Below are 8,210 nucleotides of genomic sequence, written 5' to 3'. Positions count from 1 at the left end.
ACATGCACACACACATAAATACTATGTTGATCACACATACATAGCTCAACTTTTAAGTATACTATGTTTTGTATAGAAACTGAAAGTCACTATATTACATGAATGGAAAATTAGTGTAAACTTTTTCTGCAAATTGTTAGATAGTAACTATGTTAGGTTCTGTAAAAGAGTTTGTTCCAAATATATGCCCTTACCCTTGTAGCATAAAAGCAGCCAAAGACAATACAGAAAGTAGAGAGACAACATACTCCTAACACTCCCTCCCCAAAGATTCTGGTACCTACTGTCTTACCGTGCTTCTCTGATTTCACCTTTTTATATTCCACATATAAGGAGATCATATTTTATATGGCTTTCTGGTACTGGATTATTTCTCTTAAAATACCCTTCTCATTTTTCATCTATCATTTCATAAATATGCTGTCCATGTTGGCAGGACTTTCTGTATTTTAAGGTTGAATAATATGTTTTTGAGTATTTATACCAAATTTATTCTATCCTTTCACCTGCTGATGGAGTCTTATGTTGTTTCCATATCTTTGCTACTGTTCCTTAATAATAGCCACTATAAAAGGGAATAGGTGATATCTTCTTGTGACCTTAGTTTACAATTCTCTGATGATTAGTGATATGTAGAATTTTTTATATAGCTGTTTATCAACAATGTGCTCTTGGATTGGAAGAATTGATATTGTAAAAATGTTTGTACAAATTATCAGCAGATTTAATAAAATTGCTATCAAAACTGCAATTATATTTTTGACCAAAAAAAAATTCTAAATTTTTATGAAAGTTGAAAACACCCCAGAGAGCCAAAAGCATTTTAAGACAAAAAGAACAATGGTAGAGGCACCCCACTATCTGGTTTCAAAATCTTCTACAAAGCTGTAAAAATCCAGATAGGAAAATATAAAACAGGCTCATGGGCCAACAGAACAGAGCAGAGAACCCAGAAATAAATCCACAAATTTATGGGCCATTGATTTTTCAACAAAGATGCTAGATCACACAATGGGGAAAGGGCAATCACTTCAAAATATGGTATTGAGGTAACTGGATATATGCATAAAAGAAAATAAAATTAGATGCTCATTTTGCACTATACACAAAAATTAACTAAAAGTGGACCCAGTTTCAGAATAATGAGTCTAACAATACTGAGAAAAAGATCTCCAAAATACTTAAATTTTCTTATTGTTAGATGATAAGGTTTTATTTATTAAGAAAAACTAAATATTTAAATTTGATTTAAAAACATTCCTTTGCTTGAAATATATTATTTGTACTTATACCAACCACTATTATCTTTACTACCACTATTAAAAACAGTAGCAAGACCAATTAATACTTAGTAATGGTACTAGTATATCAAGAAATGTTCTGGAGTTATATATCAAGAACTATGCTCAGTAATTCCCATAAAATATTATAATAGGCATATTTTTTCAATTCTTAATAAAATTTATTATAGAAGAATTATTAACTACAAATGATTAATAAAACTCTTGTTTGTCAACTTGTCATTATATTATCTAATAAATTATCTTGTATGAATTAAAGTATTATGATGCATGTTAGATAGATTAGCACTTCACATAATTTGACAATCCTAAATCATTCCAGAAAGAATGTTTTTAAATGCTGTGATCTATAAACTCTAAATTTCATAAGAAGCCAAAGTTTTACAGAACATAAAATCTCTTCCAGAAATTAAAGTTTCATATTTTCCTCGTGACTCAGAAAATAAATACTAATCTTCAGTTTCTGAGGGGCTTTTGTCTAGGTGAGAGTGTTTCTGGTAAATTCTGGGATTACAGCCATGGGTCAAGGGTGAAATGGTTCTCTTTGTTTGCAACTTGAGAGAGAAAGGGGAGTGGAGGAGGAAGAAAGAGAATTGCCTGTTACAAGTGAATTCTAGAGAATGGACACATTTGTTATTATAAATGTGTTTATTGACAGTTTCTGCAATGGATTTCTTCCATTAGATAAATTTTGTTGTAGGTTATTAAAAAACAAATATATATATATATATTTACCTTAGATGCAGGGCCCACAGCAATGTCTCCTAACAGAAGAAAGCAAAAATAATACAACACAGAAAGAAAATAAAGAAAAAATCTAATATATATACCTATACATAAATATATATTTATGTATAGGTATGTAACCAACAATGATTTAATTATATTAAACAAATGGCTTCTGTGACTAGAATTGAATCAATAAATCTCCTAAGACCATGTAAATGTTGTCATATTCAGGAGTCTGTTCTTTTACTCTAAGCCTCATTTTTGAGTGTGATAATAGAGTATATTATAGTGTTTGAACAATATGGATTAGCTGATGTTTGTTTATTGTCTTTTCTATTATTATAAATTTTGTTTTCTTTTCCTCTGATTTATTATTGTGATATATGCTCATTGCTAAAAGCAGAAAAGAAAATCTGGCAAATTGGAGTATGGGAAAAGAATAATATGTAAACATTGCCCATAAAGGAAAGTTACGTTTATTTTCGGACTTTTCAAATCTCTTTTACATGAGTGTCTATAGTGAATAGTGTTGTGTACAAGTAGGTTCCCCTACATGTGCCTGATTTTTCCACCAAGTTCCACCCGGGATCAGCAATAGCTCATTGATTTTAATTAGACATATTTGTTAATATATAGAAAAATGATAATTTTAGTCAATGAAACAAAAATGGAAATGTTTGCGGGCTTTGCAGGAAAACTGCTCAACCTTAAGAGAAACACAGAAATGGTCGATGCACTTGGGTAAGTGGCAGCAGCAGGAGGACCCTGGATCAGCCAGCCCTTTCCCCTTCCTAACTGTACACATGTGCATCACATTTCTTCATTGTTAAGTCAGCTTCCTCATTTTACTGTTTGATTTTGTTATCTGCTTGGTGGCACAAGATTCCTAACTGATACAGTCATATCACACATACCTTCATATATCATAAGCTTTTTCTAAACCATTTGAGTCCTGTCTTCCTGACCACAGCTGGTTGAAGAAAAGTCTGAGCATCTAACAGTGGCACCTTAAAGTTTGTGGTGGAAAGGAGGCAGGCATACACTTTCTGATTAAAAGCCTGCTTTCAAGGGGTGGAATAGAAAACTCTGATGATGCTTGACTTTCTTCTTTTGTCCCCTAGGATAGCTCTGAATTTCATTAGCCAGTCTTGTCTGTTAGTTCATCATGAGATTTACATTTCTGAATTATCTGATTTGGAAAAAGCGCAGTGGCTCTTCAGGGCACTGATGAATAACATTTTAATTTTTAAAATTTGGATTAACTCAATATTATCCTGGATTTAGAATCTTTGAGCACTGCAGAATTCTCCCAGACTGCATGGGAAAGCTGACGATTGCTTACCAGAAGGTTCTGTGTGGTTTCATGATAGAAAATGGCATTCCATAAGAGGTTAGATTCTTACATAACCCTAGAATATATCATATGCCATCCAGTTATTTAAAGAGGCATTTTTAAAATAGGTATTTCAACATAAAGGAGCAGTTGTGTCTCAGGAATTGTCTGGCCTGCCTCACATTTACTCCCTGGTATGAAGACCTCAAATACCTCTTAGTGTCTGCTGTGACTCTCACATGGACAGTGGCATGCATGGTTGCATGTCTCTCCATTTTTATTCAATCATACTTGGTTCACTATTTAGACATGTTTCTCCTTCCATATGTGGAAAATTATCCCAGATGCTTTTATTAATATGAGCAAAAGGCAATAGAAATACCTCCTGGACGTGTTGGATGACTGTTCCCATCAGCACAGCTAAGTCCATATAGGATGAGCTAAGTGGAGCCTCCCTGCGTTTCCACCCGTCTGCTAGTGATCTTCTCTTCTAAGGAGGGCAATTATTTCCTAACCTAGTGCTTTGATTGAAAGCAAATCTATTTGGTTACTTTACATAGATGCTTTTACACCAAGCTTTTATTTAATAAAATCACAAATTGCTGCTAATAGTATTTTATACTAAATATATAGTTTCAGGCTGTAAATTCTGAATAAAATGTAATCCAGTGTCAGTGTGGCTTCTACACTGCTGATTGCCAGTTTAGTGGTATTGCAATAATCAGTGAGGCAAATGCTGACCGCACTTGCTCCCTGATGCCTTAAAATTATCCCTGGGGACATTGTGATGAATTTGCACTCTCAGTTTAAAAAAAAAAAAAAAGTGTAGCTGCAATGGAAGCACAGCTGGGCATTGGGTCCACATCACGATAGCAATGGCATTCCATAAGATATTAGATTCTGACAGAACCCTAAAATATACCATTCACCAGCGAGTAATTTAAAGAGGTATTTTCTAAATTTAACATGTATTCATACTTTAAAAAATATAAAGGGGGAAAATGTTTAACCATTCCTCTGACATTGTTAGTAAAATTTATTTTTCTTAAATATGTTTTAGTTGAAAATAGACACAATGCCTTTATTTTTTAAAATTTATTTTTATGTGGTGTTGAGCATCGAACCCATTGCCTCACATGTGCTTTGCAAGTGCTCTACCACTGAGCCACAATGGCAGCCCCAGTTAGTAAAATTTCTTGTTCCTACCTGTTCACTGGTATCTTGGAAACCTGAGAGAGCTTTTCTTCAGAGCTTTTCTTCTTATATTTATATTTAAGAAGAAAAGCTCTTATAAATAAAAAATCATTATTAAAAATCATTATCTTGTAAATAATAATCACATTATTCCTGCTGTTGCTGTCTGAAGATCTGTTCTCCCAAATCCATCTCTCCAAGATTTGTTTAAAAGTTACTGCAACCATCTAATATGCATGGCCTGATGGGAAGTGCCATTGTGTGTGTGTGTGTGTGTGTGTGTGTGTGTGTATGCACAGGTCCTCTAGCTACTGCCTAAAAATGAGAGCTTAGAGAAGCTAAGAGGACCAAAATATCTGAATTTGTAAATAGGTAGAGTATCCTGCTCCTACATTAAACTTTATTTTATTGCACAGGTAAAACAACCACACTGGCTCTGCTACAGGAACTGGGGCAGTGGATGAATTAAAGTTGTTCAACAATTGTTTTTCTCACTGTTTCCAGCAAATTGAACAACCAGTTAAAATACATGAATAATTAAAAAACCCAAAATAAAACTGACAGAGCACTGGCTTTCAAGAACAAGCTTCAGCACCAAATGAACACACGAACTACTACCCATGCAACAAGAAGGTAAACAGCACCATAGGGGGTTTGATGGGCACTGCACATCTTCATAACAGTAAATCATGACACCAAATTAAAGGATGATTTTGAGAAAATGTTTGCGGTAAAACTGTGATAATAGTAGCAAAACCAAGAAACAAAGCAGAAACAAAAAGTGGGCACAAAGATGATTATGTAGGAATATTCCTATCCAAGGCAGATGCCTGGAGTTTTAGAACTGGAGGAAGCAAAGATTTGGGGGAATGCGCAGTAAAGATACACCCTCCTTCAGAACTTTTGATGAAGTCTTCACCAGTTCCTTACAGAAGAATCTGGGAACACTTACAGTTCTGTACCTAATACTGGCAAATTAGGGGGGTATTTTCAGGCAGTACATTTTGACCTTAATTACATTTTTCTTTCAGGCTACGATCTACTGAAGACATTATGTTTATTACTCCAGAAGTGAATACAGTCCAAACAAAGAAGCTGTTGATTTACTGAATGGAAGTCTAAAGGAATGCCAAAATGTCAAAACAGTCAATATTTTTGAAAGAAAAAAGATTTTTATTTATAAAAGCTTAGTGCTGTGCAATAAGTGTTATTAGTTTTACTCCTACTGTGTACATTAGCTTCATTTAAATTTTGACTTTGAAGGAGGTTCAGGGTAGTATTTATAATTTTGTGAGAACTTGACATGAAGGAGGGAAGCAGAGCTTGGAGCACAGTGTAGAAATGGTTCATAATGATGCTGAGACTAGATTTTACATCTTCCCAGTAGATGGAGCAGAGCTTGGGAAAGAAAGAAGAGAGAAAGGAATTCATGTGCTTTTTCTCCTGAATTGCTTCTACTAGCCAAGTTTCAGGGATGCTTATAACTGCAAACATTTCCCCTTGTTTAAGGTAGTGGAGACCCCATTAGCATTGCTTGCCCCTCAGGTATTGATGACACTCTGAGACTCATAATGGAGTTTCTTTCTCTCCATTGCTGTGAAGTGTGAGGAGCCAGGCTGATGTGGGGACTGCACTAAGGAGATTCCTGAGTATAACCATGACTTAAGATATCAACGTAAAATACTCCCTCATGCCCCACTCCCCAGGGACTAAACATGGCTAAAATCTATTCAAAGAAGCCCATTTAGCCTGGAAGGAAGAAGAGAAGTCTTCACTGAGATGGTACAACCACATGGTCCTACCATATGGAGCACAAGTTGGAGGCCAACTTCTAAGTGAGGAGCTACCTGTATGTCTTGGAGAAGCCCAGCACCATCCTCAGGAGCTGAAATGCAGACCAAGGCAACACACACACATGGGCACAGAAACTCAGAAAGACTTTCAGTGGAAGAGGAGGAAGAGAATCCTTAGTTTTAAAAGGGTAGCCTATAAAAGTCAAAAATAAACTGTATGTCATTAGTGGAACTGAGTGCCTGCGACTTAGTATAGATTTAGTTGCAGTGATTAAAAAGAAAATATTTTTGGAATGCGGTGACTGAAAATTTATATGCAGTTAAATTATGTGAAATAATGAATTGCTAATGAATTAATTGTGGCTATTTTAATGATATCCACAATTTAGGCTAACTGTTCCTGTCATAAATGTTAAGATGATCAGTAAGTAAATAAGTAAATACATAAAGAGATTTAGGAAGACGCACTTTATACATAATGCTAATGGACAGAGTTTGGTTTTGCTTAATGCTGCAAAGGCATCTATTTTATTTTATTTTTTTTTTTTTTTGGCAAACAGTAACTAATAAAATTTGGTTGCTGTATTTTCCAAAATGAAATAAACATAGATGAATCATCACAAGCCACTAGATGTAATACAATCCTTTTTCTACTGTCTTTCCCTTGTAATGCTAAATAAATAGATAAATAAAACAATGGAACTGCACAAAGTCCCAGTTCTACAGACTCAAGTATATTTCTGAAACTGAAGTCTGTTTCTTCACAATAATTACATATTTGAACCTTAAAATATATTGTTTTATAGGCATTAATTATGAGTTAAGACACTTTACATTGCTTTTTCAGCTATCTCTGGTTTGATCAAAATATTTTTAAACTTTAAAAAATTGAATAAACAGGATGAAGAAAAAACTTACATATTTCATAATCAATCATTATTTGATGGCAAGATTTATTTCTGCATAAAGTAATACATATCTTAATTGAATAAATAAATGAAGGAATAGGAGAGGATTGGTTATAATTTAGACACTGCCCTTCTATTGTTTTTACTTAATTCCTGGGTGAGGGAGACTGCACCTGCCTAGACTTATGTGGAAATTCCTTTCTTCTTTTAGTAAAATTCCTGTGTCTGCTTTAAAGAGATCACTTTTTTTCATAAACTAATCCTCAAAAGAGGGCAACTCCTTCCGCTTGCAGAATTCTCTATCATAAGTTGAATTGTCAACTCAAGCTAGAAAGTCCCTTCCTTCCTTCCTTCCTTCCTTCCTTCCTTCCTTCCTTCCTTCCTTCCTTCCTTCCTTTCTTTCTTTCTTTTTCTTTGTTGTTATGAAGATGATGAAAAGCAGAAGAAAAGAAAGGTACAAAAGACAAAAGAAAAAAGAATGAAGGAAGGGAGGGAGGGGGAGAGAGGGAGAGGGAGAGAGAAACCCAGCTCATCTACTTGCTTAGTTGTCTGCATATTAACCCTGGACTATGGAGGGACATTAGAATGCCCTTATGATATTTTGCACAAAAGGCTCAGTGTTCATGGCTCCACGCAGAGAACCCAAAATAGCATTCAGTAAGCAGTGACATAGTGACAGTGCTGTGGTACTAAAAGCACAGCGTTTGTAACTCAGAGCAATGTGGCACATGGGAAGTTTGCAGAGACGCCTGTGAAAGAAATTAAGGACTTCTTCCCTACTTCCCTGAGTCTTATTGGAAGTTTGGATTTCAGTTTCCAGGGAGGCCCTGCATTTGAAGCTATAGAGGTAAGACTGTGATAGTCACGCATATTTTGAATTATTTTGATAATTTCTTACTGATAATCAAGGTCAAAAATACTTGAAAAACTGTTGTTAGTTTGTACTTCATTA

General features: G+C 34.8%; 1 protein-coding gene across 5 annotated transcripts in view; it reads left to right on the top strand.

Moving 5' to 3' along the window:
* The first annotated feature begins 7,847 nt into the window (after window positions 1–7,847).
* The window catches only part of Cdh19 (cadherin 19), a 78,574-nt gene continuing 78,211 nt past the window's right edge, over window positions 7,848–8,210 (top strand). For all 5 annotated transcript variants that reach the window (XM_046448562.2, XM_046448561.2, XM_058580667.1 and 2 more), the window contains exon 1: window positions 7,848–8,105. The gene's annotated coding sequence lies outside the window, so the exon portion shown is untranslated. The remainder of the gene's footprint in view (window positions 8,106–8,210) is intronic.

Source organism: Marmota monax, unplaced genomic scaffold (genome assembly GCF_021218885.2).
Source record: "Marmota monax isolate L192 unplaced genomic scaffold, Marmota_monax_Labrador192_F-V1.1 WCK01_AAM20220418_F8-fsc00060, whole genome shotgun sequence".
NCBI classification, from domain to species: Eukaryota; Metazoa; Chordata; class Mammalia; order Rodentia; family Sciuridae; genus Marmota; species Marmota monax.
Note: the sequence above shows the minus strand (reverse complement) of the source record. Positions and strands in the feature narration are given on the sequence as shown.